General features: G+C 33.6%; 1 protein-coding gene across 2 annotated transcripts in view; it reads right to left on the minus strand.

Moving 5' to 3' along the window:
• fz2 (frizzled 2) overlaps positions 1-23,581 on the minus strand; it is a 128,111-nt gene that overhangs the window by 95,453 nt on the left and 9,077 nt on the right. The window contains exon 1 of one of the 2 annotated variants that reach the window (XM_089179367.1): positions 2,702-2,850. The exons of the other annotated variant lie outside the window; for it this stretch is intronic. The gene's annotated coding sequence lies outside the window, so the exon portion shown is untranslated. Of the gene's footprint in view, positions 1-2,701; positions 2,851-23,581 lie in introns of those variants that run through there. 2 annotated transcript variants of the gene reach the window in all.

Raw genomic sequence — 23,581 nt, forward strand, 5'->3', positions numbered from 1 at the left:
GTGCGAAATGAGCCACGGGAATAACCGGTTAGCGCACCTTTCGCGAGAATGAAATTAAATTTGCGCCAAACGTTTAATTAATTTCCATCCGCTCGTTATCGGCCCTCGCTTTACTCGCTTATGTATACATTTATGCGGCCCTTTTCTTTGCACGGGAGTTAATCAGCGCTCTTCGTTCGGACTATTAAACATTCTCAGAAGAAGAGCTTCATTTTTCGAACCCATCCACTGCATGTTTCTTTTACTTTCAATTCTTTTTTCTTTTCCTCCTTTAACCTGAGTTACAACGTTTTCGGCTAATGACGTTACCTTACTCAAATTATATTTATTCTCACGTTATTATCTTTACCGATCTTTGTAAAAATCACTTCTGCTCGATCGATTATAAATCTGTGTATGTGTGTGTGTATGATTTAACAAGATATAAATTTATTTAATTATTGTACAATTTCATCCTCGAGTTGTTACAATCGAAAAAAAGAAAAACACATGACCCTTTCCCCTTGCTCTTTTCCCCCCCTTTCTCACATTGGTTTTTAAAGCGTGAAAAGACGAATGAGAGAAATAAGGATGTGTAAAAGAACCTACTAAGTTACCACGACTAATGGTAATGACGCTCGTAATTTTAAACGATAGCGAGGGTGCGACCCAAGAGACATTTCTAAGTCCCCGATATCAAATGAATTATATCGTTCGACGTACTCCTTTTTCTCCAGTGGAAAGTATCGGCTACAGTCAAGAACCCAGTTGAATCACGCAACGAAAAAAAAAAAACGAGTAAAAATAACATTCACAAGGGAGGAATGGCTTACGTTTTATTTATGAATCGTCTGACTCGAATGTCCACCCTTTTAACCCTTTAAGTGCACACGAACAATAGTCGGACAAGCGAAAAGTAAAGAAATATTTAGTTCCTATCAAATATTTATGAGAAAGTGAAGTAAGTTATTAATCATACTTGTTTTTTTTTTGGTTTTCCTATTGTAAAAGTTGTATTTGAGCTAAACAAAAAATATCGATAAAAATGTTGCTAAGATTTGAGAAGAAAAAATATCAAAATTTGATGAAAATTTCTTTTCACACAAAAATAAAAATTATTTCCACGTTTAAAAATTATGCAATTCGTTAACGTACAAATATAATAATACATAATAAAAATAATGTACAAATAATAAATTAGAATGACACGAATTTCTGCCATATGGTACAAGAAAGAAAAATGGATATACAAAAGAAGAATACAAAAAACACGGTAGAAAAGGAAGATAACTATTATTACGAATACTAAAAACCACGAAAGTTCTTCGTACAATGATTAATAAGAAAAGACATTGGTAAGTATCAGTCGTTTGTATGTTCATTGATACAATATCGAAATAGTTACAAAATAATACACTTGTCGATCTTTTTCTTTCCTCCCTCTCCCTATAGTTCTTAGTTTTTCTCTCATTCTTTTTCTTTTAATCGCCATAGTCATCGTCTCGCGATGTAGAGGGTTAGTATATATATACAACCGGATGGGAAACGTCCGAGCTGCGACTCTTGGTACAATGGGAACAACTCCAGACATCGGTTTATATAGGAACCACAGTGAATATGTATGTGTGTATGAGTATGTGTGAGAAAGAGAGAGAGAGAGAGAGAGAGGAATACACAACACGATGATGCAACACGAACGCCACTGCCGCCATTGCAACTTGCAGTTAGACAATGCATCGAGATAAGCACTGCGTTCGGTTGAACGTTCCGGTGAATACCGGTTGGGGCTTGCCATTGATAGTTGCGAGAGCTATTTCTGCAATAGGAAATAGGTGTATCGAGAACTCTAGTTAGTCTATGTCTATCTCTCTCTCACTCTCTCTTCTGTAGGATAACCGACATTCGAAGGGATACACGTGATTCTCTAAATTTTCCTCGATTAAATCATTCGAATCTGGTTTCTCATTTCTCTCGTGGAATGTATGTGACATTCTATTAATATGTGCATAACGTATCATCGTTTAAAGTACAATTATTATGTTTTTTATTTGTGGATATTTTTTAAATTATATAACACAATTTAAATATATATTTGTTAAGAATTATTACGATAAATTATTTATAAAATACGTTTATTATTTAATGAAATTTTCTTTTCAATATTATAGAAATATGGAAAAACGTTAACGAGAATTTTTTGAAAAATTTTTATTATAAATTAATTATAGTAATTATTTTACGAAAGAAAGAAAGAGAGAGAATTTTGGTAAAAAATGGAACGAGGTCGCGTGAAATAGCTTGAGTAATATGCCATTAGAATTTTATAAAATGGAACATACAAATTTTCAATTTATCCTTTATTAACAGCAAAAAAACGACTTCGTTATGTAATTAATGTAAAACCGTCTAATTAAAATATTACTACAAATAATTATTTAAACTGGATCGATCGATAATTCTTATAGAAGAACCTCTTAAATAATACCTAAAGAAATTAAACCAGAACATTAATAATCACCATCAAACTAATCTCCTCTCTCTCTCTCTCTCTGTCTCTCTCTTTCCTTCTTTTTTATTCCTCAGAGATGTATCGTCTCTCAAAGCAAAGGGTCAAACGAGAGCTCGTAAAATTAACGAACCTTTTTTCGCTATACCGCGTCTCGTTCATAGAGGAAACCATCTCTGACTTTCATGTACATAATATACACACACACATACATACATTCAAAAAGTTGTTGGATATGCTGTTTCTCGTGACACGGTGTATCATCCTCCAACGTGTTGAGGATCATCTTGTTTTTCTTCATCTCACGAATCGACGTCAGAATATTCCTACTCCTATCTATCCTTTATTATTTTTTTGATACATATCTACAAAAAAATAAGTGCATATGAGCTATCTCTTTCTCGAAGAGGAAGGAGAAGAAGAAGAAGAAGAAAGCAACATAAAAAGAATTGAAAGAAGGATGATGAAAAAGAAAGACACAAAGAGAGAGAGAGAGAGAGAGAGAGAGAGAGAGAGAGTAACAACGTCGAGGTAATCAAAGGGGTAGGTGTATATTCGTGGGTACTTTACCACCCCTACCAACCCCCTCGAAACGCCCCGGTGCTCTCGAGGTACACGCGGGAGCGTTGCCGAACAATCGTTTCGGGAGCTTTGAAGTTTCTACGCTGTATACGAGTCCACCCTTTCCCTCTCTCTCAGTCACTCACTCACTCTCTTACTCATTCTCATTCTCATAGCAAGGTTGAACGGGTGTATAGGGGGATCGAACGCGTATGGCGTCGTCAGAAAGCTTGCTACCCCCTCTCCCTCTCTCAGAGGTCCTTCCTCTCCACCCCCGCGTACCAAAAGAGAGAGAGAAAGAAAGAATGAAACGAAGCTAATGTCGTCGAAACGTGCTTCTACTTTGTGAATAAGAAGGGCTTCGAAAAAGAATGAGAAATAGAAAGAGAAAGAGAGAGGGAGAGAGAAGAAGAAGAAGAAGAAGAAAAGTAGAGTGGGGGAAAAGGCAAGAGGCTAATTACAGTATTTTTCCCTCGGATATTCGCACGATGGTCATCGTTCCTGGATGATGGTACCTGCTTTGATTTACCACCTCAACCCCTTTTTTTCTTTATCTAACTCTCTATCTCTCTGTTTTTCTGTCTTTGTCATAAAGAACTAAGAGCCACCGTTGCGGAAGCTTTGTGGCATCGACTCTTCAAAGTTCTTCTTCTTCTTCTACTTCTTCTTCTTCTTCTGATTCTTTTCTTATTTTTCATCCAAAGCTTCTTTCCCTAACGATCGATCGAAAGTACAGTCAGGTATTCTTTTACTACCCCTTTTTTTACCCCCTCCTACTCATCTTTCTCTCCTTCTCGATTAAGGAGGAGGTGGAGGTGGTGGAAGAATCAAAGGGAAAACGAGACTTTCGAGACTTTCTTAGACTTGTTTCGAATTTATCTTCAGATATGGATGTGTTTGGTTCTTGGTAGAATACCAAGGATATTTTTTTTGTCTTTTTAAATATATAAAGATGATGTAAAAATAATATTCGCTCTTTCTCTCTCTTTCTATTACTTTCTTTTTACAAGCCTGGTAGGCTCTTCTCTCACGTTCGGTATCTCTCGTAAGCCTTTGCGAGTCGATGCCGCGTATGCAGAAAACATCGCGAAAGTGCCCACTCATTGTCCCGGAGTGGTAGTCGAGTGCAGCTTTGACGACGACAGGGTAATTAGTTCGTATTATACTTTGTGACATTGCCGGGGTCGGCCAGTGAAGGCAAAGAGATCTCTCTCTCTCTTTCACTCTTATTCTCTTATTCTCTTACTCGCTCTTTCTATCCTCTTCGAATCCAATTACGATTTTGGTTTGAGACACGTTTTCTCTCTCACTCATTCTCTCTGTTTCTATTACACGTGTATATATTACATAGATATATGTATATATGTATATGTATATGCTGATAGGTGGCTGGTCCATGCATAAGTTCTATCACTCTGTCTCTTTCTTTCTTTATTTCTCGCTTCTCATCTTTACCCTGGTAAAGGATGCAGGAACGTATAAGGGGGATGAACGAGTGGGAGAGCCACAAGGTTTATCCGAAAACTCTTTGTCAACAAAAGAACGTCGAGTGTGCCGCTATAACATACGCACACTTCGAGGTATAAAGGGACAGTGGGTAATAAAAACCCTCGGCAAGGCTTCAACGAGCACGCGGAAGTTACTTTTCACGAGTACGCCTCTGCTACTCCAGAAGATGTTCCGCGAAAGGCACTTTCCTTTCCCTTTTTCTTTCTCTCTCTCTTACTCTTTCTCTCTTACTCTTTTCTATCGTCGTCGTCGTCGTCGTCGTCGTAGAATTTTCTCGTTAGCACGTAGAAACCAAAAAGCATTTGCTAGCCGACAAAGAGTCTCTTACTCTTTCTCAATTCTCAATTTGAAGAAACTCGAGCGCGAGCAAAAGAGAAAGAGAGAGTACGTTTTGTTCAATCGGCAAACATTCAAGTTGGACAAATTTTTCAAACATTCAAGCAAGTTCTTCTAACTTAAGTAATAGAGATCAACACGTACATGGTCTTTTTCTAAAACGTAAAAATACACACGACTTACTACTTCTTTTTTAACAACTTTCTTATTTTTACCTTTTACGAAGATAGGTATTTGTAGGTATTACCTACTATTACCTACTATTTTCTCACGAGATCGATTAAGAAAAAAAAAAAACAGGAACAGAAGAAAAAGCCAGAGAGGATTTTTTTTTTTTAATCGAACGATTTTAACCTAAAGCGAAATTTTCTCGTTAACGTTTCGATCAAATCGAATGAGAAGTTTAAAGGTAACTCTCTCTATTTCTCTCAAAGACTCTATCTAATTTTCCAATAGGGAAAAGTAATAGAAAGACCGTAAGAAAGAGAGATAGAAGATTGCAAGCTAAGTTGCATCGAGAATTCGAAATTTCCCAAGGGTTATATACGTACTCTCTTTCACCCCCGTATCACTCCCACCCTGTTTTCAACGTGCTACTACCTCTATTCCTTTTACTTATTTTTTTTTTATATAGATAGTTTAAAAAGGAATAAAAGAAAATGAATGACAGAAGATTGTTCGGAAATAAGAAAAAAAATTCTAACATTTTTTATCTAAAGCTAGATGCTGAAAGAAAACGTGGTTCTCACGTTCGTGACGTGGATCGAAACGAATCTAAGAAGATCGAACGAATAAAAAATATATAAAAAGATTAGAAGAAATAGACAGAGAGAGGAATAGAGAAGGAAAAGGAATATGAAAAAAACGTGACATATAAAAAAATTGTTCCTTTGGCGTTTCAACATCGTGACGACTGTCAAACCGAGGGCGTCGACATTGTGCATCTTTCTCTTACTCAATGTGACAGTTCCTTTGCAAGTGCTCCGACGTTTCAAACTATTCGGCCTCGAAATAGTGTGTGCACAACACTCTATGTGAAAAGTGTCGACCATATATTATTATCGATCGTGAGAAAATATTATGTTGAAAAGGGAGAGAAAAGTTGATATGGATGAAATTTTGGGTACGCTTTAAATTGACTACATTTATCTAACCCTAAGTGAACCTATTCTGTATGAACCTCTGTATGAGATTACACACTCTGATGATTAAAATTACATGAAATATTTTTGTTATTATTGTTTATAAATTTAATAATACGCTTAAATCTAATAATTTATTATTCGAAGAAAATTTAATATCGTTGATTAGATAACAAGTATAATCTTTTCCAGTATCAAAGAAACAGGTAAAGTTAGTAAAACTAAATAGATAATCGTATGAAAGATAAAATAATAAAAAATGATAGAATATTTTCTCGGAATGTTTATTATGCATTGTTAGCCTTGGCAAAAGGATTTTCCATGCATTCCAGCAAAAGGACATACATGTCCATCTTCAATATAGAAACCCAGGTTAAATTCTATTCCTGCAAGCTTCCCGCGTGTTCTCTCTCTCTCTCTCTCTCACTCTCGTCTCCTTGGAAGCAGCAGCCTCAAGCTTGGGATGCCATGCATCTCGACATTGGAAGTCGGCGGCTGTGCTTTGAGGGTGCCGAGTACCGCACTCGACGTGTGTCATACGGCGCCCTTCCGTCACTGGCGTAACATTCTCACTTGAGAAAATTTCTTTTTTTTTTTTACCATTCACGTCCATTCAAATTATTATATATTTTATATAGATATATGCATGATTCTATATAATTATTTATTTATATTTTTCTTAAAGCGACAGATTATTTGAATTTGATTTAATACTTGAAATATTGGACCCTTATATAATCATTTAATTTTAATATCACGATTTATATATTTATAAAAAAAAAAAATATTCGTATTAAGGTCTATAAAATTATATAATTATTTGTTCAAAAAAATTCTAAAATTATATAATTAATTAAATTTTGTACAAGTTTTTTATTTTCAAGTTATTTGCAAATATATTTTCCACCCACACATACTATACAAATATTATGAAAATATTAAAAAAATAATAATACTAACATAGTGTTATATTATAATAATAAAAAATAAAATAATAAGACAAAATGAAATCACAAAAAAAAAAGAGAAATGTATTACAAAAAGAAAAAAAGTAAATGCAAATAAAAATACGTTTGACTGCTGAAAAATAAGAAAATAAATAAAGAACTGCGCCAATGGGCATGAGAAGGTAGATGGGTAGGTAGGTGCCAGAGGGGGTTTGGCGCCCTTCTTTTCTCTTCTCGAAGGCTTTTCTCAACCTCAGTCGACGGGTAGTCCCATTGGTGAGGAGGAAAATGTGGGAAAGGCGCGGTGTCGCGCCCTGTTCGCCACCGACTTTAATCGCCACTCAAACATTTTCGCTAGCAACCCGTTGCAATTCGCAGGAAGGTAGGCAGGCACCGACGCCCGTTACACGAATCCCTATATAGGGAGTGTGCTTGCCAACAGCTTGCCGACTAATTACAGCGCGGATCAAAGATTTCATCACCAACCGCCCTTTCTCTTTCTCTTTCTCTCTCTCTTTCTCTTTCTATGTTTCTCTCTCTCTTTCTCTTTCTATGTTTCTCTCTCTCTTATTTCAACTTTCCTCTTCAACACCAACGCACCAACTCTTTTACATTGCGCTTTTCTTTTTTCTTTTCATTTTTCTGCCGATTTCAACGAAATTTTTTGTCATTCATTTCTTTGCTTTTTGAAATACGTAAAAAATAAAAATACGTGGATAAATTTTTTCTTTCATATTTAATTGAGAAAGAACTTTTTATTTCCTCTCACTTTTCTTTTCGTAAAAAAATTATGCAATTTTGAAAATCGTAATTTTATTTTAAGCTCAATTTTATTCCCTGTAAATATGAAAATAAAAAAACTTGACTTAATCATAACAAAATTTTGCACCTTTCTTCATATGATATTCTCAATTTGATTGATATAATTGATATAATGAATGAGAAATTTTTCCTAAATAATGAGATGAAAATTAATACTTCGTTTAAAATTGGAATGAAATAAATCAGAAGTAACATGAAGATTGAACGAAGTTTTCAAAGAAGAAGCATAGAAAGTAAGAAGAACTATATTTCCCTCTTACTCAATCCCTTTTTTTTCTTATTTTTCTACAGAACGCGAACGACCCTTTAAAACAAGGACCATAGCAGAAAGGGAGGAAAGAAGGAAGGAAGGAAGGAAGGAAGGAATGAAACCACGTCGTAGACAGGGGACTGTTTTCACCAACCGAATAAAGCGTGTTAAAGCTCTCTCTCTCGTCCTCGTTTCTCCAAAGTAATATCTTAATCCTCTTAAAGGCGAGAATGGCAAACCTAAACTCGAAACGCCTCGAGCAGAAACGTTGAACTGTTACGAATGAAATGCTGTACATTCCTATAAGGGTAAGACAGTAAAAAAAAGTAGAGAGAAAAAAGAAATAAAAATGAAAGAGAATAAGACAGACACAAAATATCGAAAGGGAAAAAGAGAGAGAGGGAATGAGAAAGTTAGATAGAGTGAGAGAGAAAGAGAAAGTAGTAGATGGCAGTAAAAGATCCGTGCAAAGACACGAACGATGTTTGCGAATGAAACCATTGCAAATCTATATATATATATATATATATGTATATGATGTCGTAGTGGTGGTATCCTCTCTGAAGAGGAGAAGGAACCTCTTCTTCCACTTGTTTGCCTTTAATTTGTCCGAGCTGTTCTCTCGCGAACGAGAGAGGTGCGGCTGAATCGGCGAAGGGAACGTGTGTCTTTCGTTACAGGTAAATAATATTTTTTTTGTCTTTTTATTTTTAACTACAATATTACATATTACTTTCAACGAATGGAAATAATATATATATATGTATAATGTTATGATAGAAAATTAATGCAAGTAGGAATTAATTTGAAAGTATTCTATCTTATTATTTTAGAATTAATGAGATAATTAATACGGGATGTAATGAAAATATTATTTTATATACTTTGGTTATATATATTATTGGTTTTAGTTATATTGATTGTGATGTTATTGTTGAATAAATGCGAGAATATTTATGGACGTATTGTTTAATATTTTAAATAAATAATCATTGATATTCTTAATAAGAATAAAAATTGGGTTAAAGTTGCGCGTCAGAGTTTTTATATTAATAATCTATTTATTATTTATATTTTATAATTATAATTGACTAAACTAAATAATAAAAATACAAATAATTTTTCTATTTATCAATACAATAATAATCACATAAATCAAACATAAATGATGTTCAAAAAATATAAACAAGGTTACTTATTTTTTTCTTTCAGTAATACCTTGACCTAAAAAATAAATAATTAACAAATTATCAATAAAACCCTCAGTTAAATCATTTTAGAACAATATGGATTATATATAAATAATAAAAAAGGAGCAGAAAAAAAATAAGAAGAGTATCGTTAACGCGTGACGATTCAACGATAGATCGAACACGTTCCAACCATTCCCTTCATTTTTTCTCTTCTCCTCTCTTCTCTTCTCTTCTCTCATTTTTTTCTCCTCGCGAGAGTTGAATCGACACATTAAGAGCATCGAGAATGCCTATTGTATCGAAAGCTCGATTTAAATTCTAAAGTGGCTCGAAACGGAAGCGTGCCGCTGAAAGCTGGGCGACCCTCCTCGAAGCTTAGCGAGCTTTATCTCCTACCCTCTCTCTCTCTCCCACCCCTTTTACGTTTACCTCGATGGCACTAACCAACGGAAAGCGACGTAACCGCGATCGATTCGTTGGAGCGCATCTCGTGAATTCCGACGAAGGTTCAGGAACAGGGTCCAATGGCGGCAACCCTATGCGAGAAGCATTAATGCACCGAAACGTAGTTACAGTTTGTAACTCTATTTTGAGGGACGTGAACGAGTAACGTGTCTCCTCCCCCATTTCTACCCCCTTACACACCCCTTACCCTTTACCGAACTAAACCATTCCTTTCACCATTCCTTCTCTCTCACTCCGATGTACTATTATCCCCTCTATATTTTGGAATACGGATAACAGTGAACGGAATGAGAAAGAGGAGAAGAGAGGACGAGGTAGAGGAAGAGGAGGAGGAAGAGGAAGAGGAGGAGAAGAAAGAGGCCGATGACAGGGATGTCGCTTCAAATGTTGGATGCGTCATATCGTCATATAATTCTAGAACCTATCTATCTGTCTCTATCTCTCATCAACTCTCTCACCCTTGTCCTTGATACGCCCAAAACATCTGTGTCGCAATTATCGTGAATATGTGCTTCAAAGTGTCCGCCCATCGTCTATCATACAACGACGAAAGATAAATGTCGAATAAACTCAGGTGCACTCTCTTGATTTTTGTTATATTCATTTTTCTTTTCTCTAAAAGGGGTCATATAGAAGGGTTTTTTTTGTGTGAAAAATAATATTAGTCCATTTACAGATTAAAAAGAAAAAAATATATGTTTTTTTTTTCATTTTGATTTGATTTTATTCATCGTAATAATAATATAATAAAATCTCTCTGTGAAAAAAGAAAAAGAACAAAAATATTATTTGAATATATGAATATTTATTAAAATACTGTTCGATCATTTTCAACGTAATCCTGTTAATATTTCGAAATGAGAATAAATGGATTATTTGAAAATTACGAGTGATATATTTTTTTTTATTGTTATTAGAAATGGACAGGTATTCGATGGAATAAATCGATTCGAAAAGTTTCGAAAGAATATGCTGTTAAGTGATTGCAAGAGAATGAGAAAGAGATGGATGATAGAAGCTAGCTGCATACCCAAAGTAATTTGTTAATCTCCCCATAGTCTATAAATTAGTCTCGGACTGCATAGATTACGTGGAACATAGGCGGGCACATGCAATTTTGGATGACTATTATTTCCCCATCTGGCATCGAATGCTTGTAGCATTGTCCTTTCCACATAGAACGAATTCTTTCCTCTTGATTAATCTGCAGTTAGAAATTAATCATCTTAAAATTGAGGAGATGGATCGAAGAGGGTGGAGTTAACCGGTTTATGAACTTTGTCAACCTTTGTATATCGTATATACCTTGTTAGAAATATGTTTCCCATCTCTTTTTCTCTCCCACTCTTTCTTTTAACCGTGAACGTTGAGAATAAACGACAAATCGAAATACGAAGAGAATATTCCAAGGGAAATTTCGAATAAGGGTAGCTCGGACACAGGGAGTTTACGTACGTAGTACCGAAGGGTAGGAAGGGGGTGGCCTCGAACCCCTCGAAATATTGATTGACATCCGGGTGACAGATTTCACTGGCCACACACCCCTTTTGCTACGAACTGCAACGTATACCCAACGAACGAACGAACGAATGAACGAACGAGCTCAACCAAACCACCCCCGAACTTTCAAACTCAGACCCTCTTTCTCTCTCTCTCTCTCTCTCTCTCTCTCTCTCTCGTCCCTTACATCACCCGAAGGTACTCTTTGTCATGCTGATTTGTTGCCGAGCTCGCAGCGGTGCTCACCAACTTCCTATCTGCCAAACTACAACAAAACCGATTTTGTTTGAACTTCTAACTTGTACAATAAATAAACAAAAAAAAAAGAAATATTTGTAACCGTTAAGTTTGACTACAAAACGAATTTGATAAATTGTTAACACGATCATTTTTTTATTTATTTATTTATCGTCTAAAATTCATACCGTTGTTTTCCATTTCAAAATATCGTAATAAGTATTTCGAAATTTATATAAATTTATATAGAATAAAATTTAAAAGTCCCTAGCTATTCTTGTTTAAATTAAATATTTTATATTATTCTCTCAATATTTGTATGAGTAATTTAAAAATATCAAACAATTCTTTTTTTTTTATTTATATTTTTCTCTCTTTTTCTTTTTGACGTAGAAAACGTTTTATTCAAGCGAACCAAACCAATATCAGTTCTCCTCCATCTTCCTCATTTTTTTCTTCCACCTCTTTATCTTTTTCTTCTTTTTTTTTTATTCTACTTCTCTAAATTTTCCTTTTTTTGGTTCATTTCTCCGTTTTTTTCTATTTTTTTTCCGTGTCTCCGCTCTTCTCTTCTGCCCACACTCCTCTATACATATATTCTCTACAAGTTCGCTTGTATACCGAACGAATGAAATCTACTTAACGGCGAAGGACGATGTGCATCGAGGGGGAGAGTCGAGAAAATGTAAAGCTTTACTAGAGAGACGAAGAGAGAGAGAGAGAGAGAGAGAGAGAGAGACACACACACACAGATGAAGAGAAAAAGAGACAGAGATAAATCCCTTCCAAGCGTACTTGAGAGTCGAGAAAAGAGAAAGCACGCGAGAGAAATATAAAGGAACACTCGAGATACTATAATCGAGTTCTATACTGCAATTTCCTTTTTCGAGTCCTCTCTTCTGAGGTACTCATTCGTTGCTATACATATATATCTATATATATATTTCTTAATATTCTGTACCCCCATGTGTTTCGCGTGTACCACGAATTTATTATATTATTATATTTTAAGAAATAGAAATGATATCGTATTTTGTTTTCCATTCAATACAAAATGTTTATTGAAAAGTTTTTAAAAAATTCTAAATATTATCATCTTTATTAATATATTTAGTATTTAGTTATTAAGAAAAATGTTTCTACGTATTTTAATGCAAAAGTAAAATAAAAAATATATTTCTAATAATTTCATTCTAAACAGAAGGATCAAATTGTATTTCAAGCACATCTTATTTTTTATTGCACTTATTAATTCAAAGAAAAAAAAATACAATAGTTTAACAAAACATATCAACTTATCTATGATTTTAATCATTACAGTATCTTCTAATATTTTATTTAAATTTTTATATCGATTGACATTTCACGAAATCTCTTATGTTAGAGATGTTACCTAAGTTTTCTTGACTCGAAAGTTTCATGAGATTAGAAATTGTGATACATCTTTGAATGACGTAACAAAGATCTTGTTTCTCTTCTATCTAACATTAATTTCGATCACAACATCACTTATTGAACATGTATCGTTCTATTCCGTTTATACTTAACACACACTCTCTCTCTCTATCTTTCTCTCTGATATATGTATATACATCGATAATTACATGACTGGAAGGATTATACGTTAACGGTATTTGGTAATGCTGGTATTATAGTCTGATTAAGCATCGCTAATTGCATCGCGAGCAGTGATATATCAGTTAATCCCTACAGCGTTTGCGAATGACACGTTAGACACGTTCGTTGATTCTCTACTAGCAATAATAATATACCATTTCTCCTACCACCATTCCTGTCATAAACTCTGTTCTATCTGACATTTAGTTTCTTTTCAATCTTTAAAAGGTCAATTTATGATATTTTACATTTTTACTGGTGTAAACCATTTCGATTAATCGTGATCATTTGATTATTATTACTATTACATATGAATGGTACAAATGTATAACAAAAAATATCATTTTATTATTTATGAGAATTGGATTAATACGTTTAAAGTCATACACATTATATAACATTTAAATATTAGATATTATAAAAAAAAAGTAAAGGTACAAATGTAAAACAAAGAATGTTATTTTATTATTTACGAGAATTGGATTAAAACATTTAGAACCTAAACATAAGAGAAGTTATACCTTTCATACATATTACACAAACTTTAAATATTATAAAAAAAGGAAATTATTTTCAAAAATATTACATTATTTAATTAATCCTGACATTTAAACGCAATCAACGTTGTACTTAAATTATCATAAAAAAATACAGATTATCGATAATTAAATATTTCCATTACCGATAAAGATTAATTTAGAAATAATAATATATCTATTAGAAAAAAAAGAAATAAAAAAGAAATAAAAAAGAAATAAAAAAGAAAAATGATCTAAAGTAAAATCCGTAGAAAGGATTTAAGCGAACGACGAAAAATCTAGCTGAATATTAATTAATCGATAAATGTCAGGAATGGCGAACAAATATTCGGTAAAATGCGAGCACGCATTTCGCGACGATACACGATGCCAATAGCCATGGACAATCTATTACGAGCTGACTCGGTGCGATACGATTTCGAAATGAAAACGTAATTTTCGGCGAAGCGTAGCCGATATTTTCCCTCTTTCCCATCGTATACAGCATCTCTCTTTTCCCTCCTCTTTCTCTCCCACCCAATCATTCTCATTCTCTCCCTTTCTCTCTCACTATCGTTCTCTCTTCGTATACTGCACTCGATTTCGTGCGACTCGATGCACAATATTTCTATCTACCCTCGTGCGAATGACCCGTCCAAGCCGATAAGGTAAACCCTTACTAGAATATATATATATATGTGTCTCACTCTACAATGGAAAAATATATCGAATCGAATCCTACAAAATATGCGATAGATATATACTCCGACGAAAGATATCATCTTTTTCCTGTGAAATAAACAGAGATGCGAATATGTCTGGATATGTAGATTTTCTATGAATCTGTGTTAGTTTTGTGTGCATGTATTTAAGAATATTATATACTAAAGAAAATTTATACTATCATTTCTTTCTATTACTGTTCTAAAAAGTTGAAATATGAAATATAAAATATTTATACAATTTTGTTTAGTATTTGAAACATACACTGTAAATAACGTATATGTAGATATCAATTAAAAATTTGATTACTATTTCATTCATCACATGTATAATTATCTTAAAATAAAAATGTATATAGTTATTAAATACAATGACTTAATCCGTACGTTGAAAGAAATTATTATTGGACTGAAATATAAATGTAAAAGGGACATACTATTTTTACAAATGATTCATATAAATAGAATAGAAATAGACAAGAAGATAGCTTACATGAATACGTACGAATGAGTAAACGGGACCAACGTATGTACAGGGGGAGGGGAGGGGAACCCCCATAGAAGGAGGACTTGTTTGCCAGCCACTCTGGCATCTAATAACGCGCAATTAGCGCCAAGTATATAATTACAATTAATGCTTGGTATGAATTACCGCTTCCAACTAAACGCTTCGATAAACACGGTTCCTCTTCTAAAGAATAAAAATACAAAAAAAAATATAAAAAGAAGAAGAAGAAAGATAAGATGGACACTATGATGGAAAAAATAAAGTAGAAAACGTGTCAAGCTTTCTTAAGTTATTTAAGTGAATTCTTCCAACGTGTCTTACTATTGCTCATCCACGTTAAAAAATACTTTCTTAGTTCAGTCATTTGAGTCAAAGAAGAAAAACATTCGTTATCTCTCGCGTTAAGCTCGCTGTTTGTCATCGAATTAGTCCAGCATAATCTTCTCAGAGCTCTGATGAATTCATCCTCCATTTCTCTTAGTACATTCTCGGCTTTACCGTTATCGATTCTTGGAATTCTAGTAACTATCGAGACGTGATCGTTCTATACGTAGATGGAAATTTCGAATCACTGGATAAGCCTTTTAATGCTTGCATCCTCTATCGATCGAACATGACAGGTAAATGCGTAATTTATCTACATTCTCGAACACCCCAAGATATATTATACACTTATGTATGTTTACTGTATCCATGTATATGTATGTATGTACGTACATTGATCAACGATAAGAACGAGAACGATGCATTTCCTAATGAGTTTGAGTAAGTTCCGTTCGTTTAATTAATTATGCATACGGTCTCCCACCGCCATTTTTCATATATGTATATGTATATGTATATATGTATATGGTTATACAGATATATCATTTCGACTGTTTGACATTAAGTTTTAAGTATCAAAATTCTACGATCTCACTTGGAAGATTGTAAACAAGATATTAAACATTACAAAACGACTACAAATCTTGCTAGATCGTATAATTATACGATAATTATTCTTACCGTATCTCGACGGGTTGTTAAACTTAGTTGAAAGTGTTAATTCGTGGATAAAAGTGTGGTCAAGTGGTTGATAAACACATCAAAGATGATTCCATTTAATCATGACGTAACAAGTTAAGAAACTGAATAATAAAACCAATAAGAGATTAAATGCAGAGTCATGAGAATATTAATAAATTGTTATATTTAAACTGTTAAATTAAAATACAATGATTTTGATATTAATTTAAATTTTAAAAGTTAAGAATATGATAAGTGAAACATTTTCAAATATTAGAGTATTTAACAAACAATGATAATCATAGGTATTTCGTTGAGAATAAATGATCGTTAGGTTCTTTGAAAGCTTTCCTATGAGAATTCCATGCACAGTAGTTTGAATGTTTGCTTTTCTCAATTATGTGCGGATTATTCCAATAGATTTGATCTTTCAGAAATTTCCATAAATGTTTGAAGTATGTCTCATCGATGCTTGGAATAGTTCGGATCAAATCTTTCGTGCAAATTTTATTGATTACGTTTAATTAAGATCGTTAGTTAAGCTAAGAAACTTTATTCCCTAATATAGAACCCTCTTTTATTATCTCTCTCTCTCTCTCTCTCTCTCTCTCACTAATTTTCTAGTATCAACTCCATCATTTGTCTAATTTTTCTTTCTTCAAAAATTCACGATAAATGTAAAATTCAACTTTCAATTAAATATTACACTATATTTAAAAAAGATTTAATTTTATATTTATGAACTCAAAACAATAAAAAAAATTCGCTGATCATTTATCAAATTCAAACTACGTCTTTGCCACTTTGGAATTTGACACTTAAATTAATACAACCAATACAGTCATTGTGTCATTTTATGAATACCCTCGGAGCCATAGAAAAAAGAAGTGACGAAGTGAAAATAAAAGATATATATATATGAAAAGGAAGTCAAATTTGATATAAAAGGTTATGGTGTGACGAGTACGATTTCGTCGCGAGTCGCAGGACGATGATTGCCGCGACCGACGGAGGAGTCAATTGAAGATGTGACAACGGGTGGACGCTTCTGAATCATGTCACACGTCAAATGAATGCTCGGAAACTAAACTGTCAGGCTGGTCCAATTACGTCTTCATATGTACCAATATGTCCGACCAACCAAACAACCGAATCATGCGTGCTTCTTTCTCTCATTTAATCCCACGCAGGAGCAAGCAACATTGCTCAACAACAAGTTGACAGCATCGGTTGTAACCGACTAATATTATCTGATCGGTAGTTATATATTCTATACTACATGTGTATGTAGATAGTGTAGATTACTTCTACACTAATGTTCTAAACACATTAACGAGAGAAGGAGAAAGAGATATCATTGCTATCATTGTCCCTGACACATAGACCTGTTTGTATCCCATTCTCATGGATGAACAACTACTAACGTGTTAACTCGCAAATCTATTCTGATCTATTCAAACTGATAACAGAAGAAATTGCGTTCCATTATTATAATCGATTATCGATAATTCCTATTAACTCGTGTCGATTATTAATTTGATCTATTTGGAGAATTCTGTTAGTTATTTTTTGATTTTTTGGTTTTGTTTAATTCACTATCATAATTTCTGACAGAAATGTGTAGATTAAATTTAAAACCCTAAATAAAAAATCTAAAATAAATGAATATTTCATTTTCTTAATTAACGATGAATAAAAAAAGAAATATAAATCTCTTATTACTGAAATTACAAATTCTGGCCTGAAGAGATTAATTATTTAATGGATTCGTCGTTACTTTATATTTTTATACATACATATGTATCATATAAAGATATATGTACGTACGTATGTATGAAGAACGATGTTCCGTCATTAATATTCATTAGGATTTATGTGAATCATGTATAACTACTACCAGCATATTTCTTAGTTAGAGAAAGAATAAGAAAATGAAGAAGAGAATAATAGAAAAAATGAGAGAATGCTGAGTGAGAATCTGGTAAAAAGATTTGTGGGATAAAAAAACAAAACAAAAAATAAAAAAAAATGTTCTGCTCTGACTGACACGGTAACAACGGTTATTCTACATTGCTGTACCACACCATAATACATTCTACCAAAATTGCTACTTACTAGTTAACGAGCTTGTTATAATAAATAACGAGAGGAAAAGATACACAAGAGATTATTCTTTTCGTGGAATCGTCTTTTTTAAAATCGTTCGACGACCTGCGACGATCACGAACGTTAAAAAAGAAGAAGAAGAAGAAAAAGGAGAAGAAGGGCTACCGGTTCGAGATTTAAATTTATTCCAACTCACGAATCCAACGATAATTATGCGAAGCATCCTTGGACTAAAAGAGAAAGAGAAAGAGAAAGAGAGAAAACGTATTCGCTTCGAAGAATCATTCCAAGTACTTTTGTACACGCATGCATATACACACACACACACATATATATACAAATACAAACACACATTGGCGAGTATTATTCTCAAGACGACAACGAGTAACGTGAAAATTGAGAAGAAGAAGAAGATGATGATGAAGAGAAAGAAAAAAAAAGAAGAAGTGCTCGAAAAGATGAACGGAAACGATGCTAATGCAGAAGAAATGTGCAGTTGTTGACACCCTCTCAGTGGATACGAGCTATTTTTAAACGTTTACTAAAGAAGAAAAAAATTATATTAAACGTTCTACCAATCATAACGGGTTCATTCAACAACAAATCTAAGAGAAAAATATATTTAATCGAATGGTACTAAATGAAAATAAACAAATTAAAGGGTCAAGGATTATGAAGATAATCTGTAAGAATAGAACTTAGAAATAAGGGTTGGAATGATGTCAGTCGAGATCATTAGAGGGTGAAAACCGAATGGTAGATCTATAATCGTGTCGACATAACCGTTTAACCGTTCTCTGCTCGTTTCAAGAACGATAAATCCGCCGTTAAATGCTCGTAAAACTCGCACCCTAAAGAAACGACACAACACAGCAACAGTTAGGAACAGGAATACTGACTGCACCCAGTAGTAGCATCAGCAACAGTACCACCAACCAACCACTCGTAATGTCTCTATGTTTCCTCCTCTTCCATATTGTTTTCTCGTACTAGTTTGTACGATCTATTTATAAGGTAGGGTGGGCTTGTTTTCAGGATTCCATTCGCATCTAGAAAAGGAACACACTGAGTTTTCCTACGGATTTCAGGGAGTTCAATTGTTTCGATATGGTAAATTAACGAGAAGTTACGATACGATACGATACGAGGGTTGAACTTACGACACGCCTTTCAAGGTCGCTAGGGGAATAGGGAAATAATGGAGACATTTTATTTTACGATCATCTTTTACGTTACAAAAGACTATTTAGGCAAATTCAAATAAATCTTTTTTGTTGACATAGAAAAATATTTATTTTTGATAACCGTTCATTGAAGTTTTTATGTTTTTTGGTATTCTACGTTATCTTATTATTCAAAGTATTTTCTTTTTTTTTGTAAGAATAACGACATGCTTTCCTTTTAGAATTCCACGCTCGTGTGGAAGAGAAAGAGTAATCCGTTATGAAAACGTTTCGAGTATTTTTACAGTCTACCTTGAAACTGGACGAGAGAAAGGCAAAGAGGACTGTGATTTGTCCAATTTTTATTTATGCTTCTTCTACTTCTTATGGTAATGGGAACTTAACGAAAATACTAAGTTTACTAAAAAGGCAGGGACATTTTTACTTGTTTTTACCGAAGAATTTTGTAGAAAAATACCAAATAAAATAAAAAGAAAAGAAAGAGATTGTTTGAAATATTTTTTTATATATTTAAATATAACAAAAATATTAACAAACATATTTTCTGACATTTCTTCTAAGAAATAAAAATATATTTAAAAAAAAATAAACAACATGTGTGCAGATCACATATGTTAGAAGTGAAACCTTCAAAAAACTAAGTTTCGAGAGAATGAGACGAATGCAAAATATCAGGTGTAGGATAATTGTAAGGTTTATTTGTTATAATATTATTATTATAATATTGTTACCACATTCAAAAATTATTTTACATTTTATTGACATATAATACGTAACATATTACACAGTAGTCAAGTTCTCAATTTGAAAAAATGAAACGAGTTGCTTATGGTAACTAAACACCTCTCTGCGTGCACGAAATGCATGAATGCGTTCCGGTGAACTCTTTGAAACTTCCCTAATATTTTCTTTCTGCAAATTTTCACAACACTGTTCGGCGTTAATTTAATTTTCGGTAGAGAGACACTTGAATCTCAATTCACAATATCCAATTTCGAATCATCTGAGTAGAAAATAAAAAAAAATGTTGCAAAAATGATCTATTGAGATTATGCTTGTCTAGTATGAGTAGAAAGGATTAAGAAAGAAATATATTAATTGGAAGCTATTTAATGACTTACGATGATCGTTTTCACTATTTCTAACAGTGAACGCATTATTAAACGCATTAGAGATATTATTCTACACATTCAATGAAGCCTTCTGGCGTGCACGAAATGCACGAACACGTTCCGTTGAACTCTGGAATCTTCCTTGTCGTGTTTTTTCTGCTTAATTTCACACTTTTTTTCTCTAGTTTCCGAATTTTTTATATTGTTAAACCAATATATAAAAAATAAAGTCTTCTGGCCTAAGCAAAAAGCTATGATGAGGGGAAAATGAGAGAATTTAAAATGAGAAATAAAACATGTGATCGTACCTAATAGATAGTATAATAAATCATTATTTATTCGTTAAAGAAAAGCTGCCCTTACTAAGAAATCATTATTTATATAATAGAAGTATAATGTCTATACAAAGTATAGTAAGTACTATTACTACTTAGAACTAGTATACTAGTACTTATACTATACGTTATACTATATTTATACTATACTAAGTTAGAAGTACTAATACAAACAAGTATTACTAGTACTACTTAGCATACTAGTAATACTAGTACTTAGTATTAAGTACTAGTAGTATTATAATTAGTATACTAGTATAGTAAGTAGTACTAGTATACGTTTCTCGCGTTAAGCGTTTCATGTTAAGCGTTACATGTTAAGCGTTTCGCGTTAGGCATTTCATTTATTATTCATCATTCATCATTTATCATTCACCATTCATCATCATCAACATTGTGAACGAGAATCGTGAAAGAGCCTCGTTTACGAGCCTTGTAAACGAGCCTTGTTTTCACCAGCGGAATGCGGAATACGGAATGCGGAATAATCGGTCATGCTAGATAATCCGTCATGCGGAATGCGGAATAATCCGTCATACGAGATAATCCTTTATGCGAATAATCCGTCATGCGGAATAATCGTAAACGAGCCTCGTAAAAGAGCCTCGTAACTAAACGTCCTAAAAGAGCCTCGTAAACGAGCCTTGTTTTCACGAGCGGAATACGGAATGCGGAATGCGGAATACGGAATGCGGAATACGGAATGCGTAATGTGTAATGCGGAATGCGGAATGCGGAATACGGAAGGCGGAATGCGGAATGCGGTGCGGTGCGGTGCGGTCCGGTCCGGTGCGGCACGTTGCTGTGCTGTGCGGACTACGAGTCAAAGACCGAGAATAGGAAAAACTGTATAGCTTTATTCTTTCTCATTCCTTCGCAGGCTCAATCCTACATGTTTGTTTTTTTTTTCTTCTTATTTAGTATCTTGGCCGTTTTATAGACGCCAGCTGCTCTATTACACCGCCGCCTACCGCTTCGTTACATTTTTTCAAATCACACCCATTCTAAAGAAGTTTTCACTTCAAAAAGAAAAGAATATAGTTGATGATTACTTTAAAAAAATAAAAATAAAAATAAAGTTACATTTGAACCCATCAAAAGTTCCACTTCACTAGTCTGTCCAACCTTCGTCCTGGCTGTATTTTTTTTTTCTCTACTCCTTTTTATTTTATTTTTTTTTTTTTCACGAACGATAACGTAGTACAATTATACGAGTCTTTGGAGGCCACTGTGGGTGGCCTCGACTGGGTGAACACGACGGTGTTAGCAGCTAGGGCGAACAAAAAGGGAAGGAAGGAGAAAGAGGATAAGAAAAAGAAGAAAAAAAAGGACGGACGAAACATAAGGGCTGCAGTAAGAGTTACTGAAAGAGAGAAAGAAAGAGAAAGAAAAAAAAAGAAAGAGAGGAAAAGATAGAGGAGTGTGGGTGCAATCGAGTAAACACGGCAGCCCTCCTACGGATTCCTCCCGTGCTACGGATACTGTAAAGGGAAAAAGATAAAAAAGGGAAGGAGATAGTTGGAAAGAGAAAGAGAATGTATAGTTGGGAATGCAAAGGCGAACACTGCGACCTCCAACGAGCTGCAACGTCTCGACTTTTGCCATCACTTCCCATCTTCCTTCCTTCCTTCCTTCCTTCCTTTCTTCCTTCCTTCCTTTCTTCCTTCCTTCCTTCCTTCCTTAATACCATCCTTCCTTTTTCCCTTCCTTCTTTCATCTTAAATATTTTTCCACATATGTATTTATATAACATACATATATACATATTTTTTTATATACCCAAAATAATGTTAAGTAACTAAAAAAAATTATAAAAGGCTTATTTCTATTTTTAAATTAGTAATCAAACGTTATCAGGTTTATTGATTTAATCGATAATACATAATTATTTTTATTTCTACTTTTTTACTAAATTTCATATATATATTATTATTTATAATATATCTTTGATATTTAATATTAAGTAAATCAAGAAAATTTGTGTGTCTTGTTTTTAAAGAAGGTATTCGAAATATTCGAAGTATTCATATTAAGAAAAAAAAAACTACACGCGTAAGAACGTTTCGTATCTGTTAAGACGAGAAATACATATGTCCAGAGTTTATTTAAACAAATCAGTATGATAGATATAGATATGTAAACATGTATGTATTTGAAGAAAGTTAATAAACTTGATTCAAGTCATTTTTGATAAAGCTTTTATCGTGAAAGAGATTACACAGACTAAATGTTAAGTTTTGTCCTGATACTACAAACTGTATCACTTTTTGACAAGTTTGTATATTTGTACGAGAATGTTTCTTCGAAAACGCAGAAGAACTCAAGTGTATGATAACGAAGAAGAAAAAGACTACACGTTCAGTTGTCTCGTTTGTTTGTGAGATCAAACTGCTGTTACATTTTTCCATGTAATTCGAATAAAAATGTTTTTAAATTCCATTCTATATCTAAATACTATTAACATATATCATCTTAACCAAGTGGACTACCACATACATATATACACACGCATAAATATAAACAAGAAAAAAATAAAAATACAAAAAATACAAACCCTTAAGAAAAATAAACTTCATATAGAATGTTTGGTTCAAAAAAAAATAAATGAAAAAAATGTCAGACTTATTTTGACAAGAACTAACGTACCCTGAACTGGCAATGACTATAAAGTAAACCTCAAGAAGGACCATGGAAACCTAAACAAACCTATCTTAGGATGACCCCACACGAGTCAACCCTTGTGACTTCAGGCACGATGCTAAAGGAAGAAGGTTCTTTCCTTCGAAAAGCTTCTCTCTCTCTCTCTCTCTCTCTCTCTCTCTCTCTCTCCCCTTCTTATTTTCGCTTTAGCTTTACGAGGATACGCTCGTAATTATTGCATTAAAATTTGGGGAAGCGTTAAGCCGCAAGGGTTGCAACGCCCTAATAACTTCAAGATGTTTGTGGCGGGTAAATCGTGCACGCGAAGGTACAACGATACCCATATCTCGGCGGCATACTAATTGAACGAGATATTTTAATTGCTAT

The sequence above is a fragment of the Polistes dominula genome, unplaced genomic scaffold, assembly GCF_049000335.1.
Source record: "Polistes dominula isolate Pdom_NZ unplaced genomic scaffold, Pdom_raw_medaka contig_373, whole genome shotgun sequence".
Taxonomy (NCBI): domain Eukaryota; kingdom Metazoa; phylum Arthropoda; class Insecta; order Hymenoptera; family Vespidae; genus Polistes; species Polistes dominula.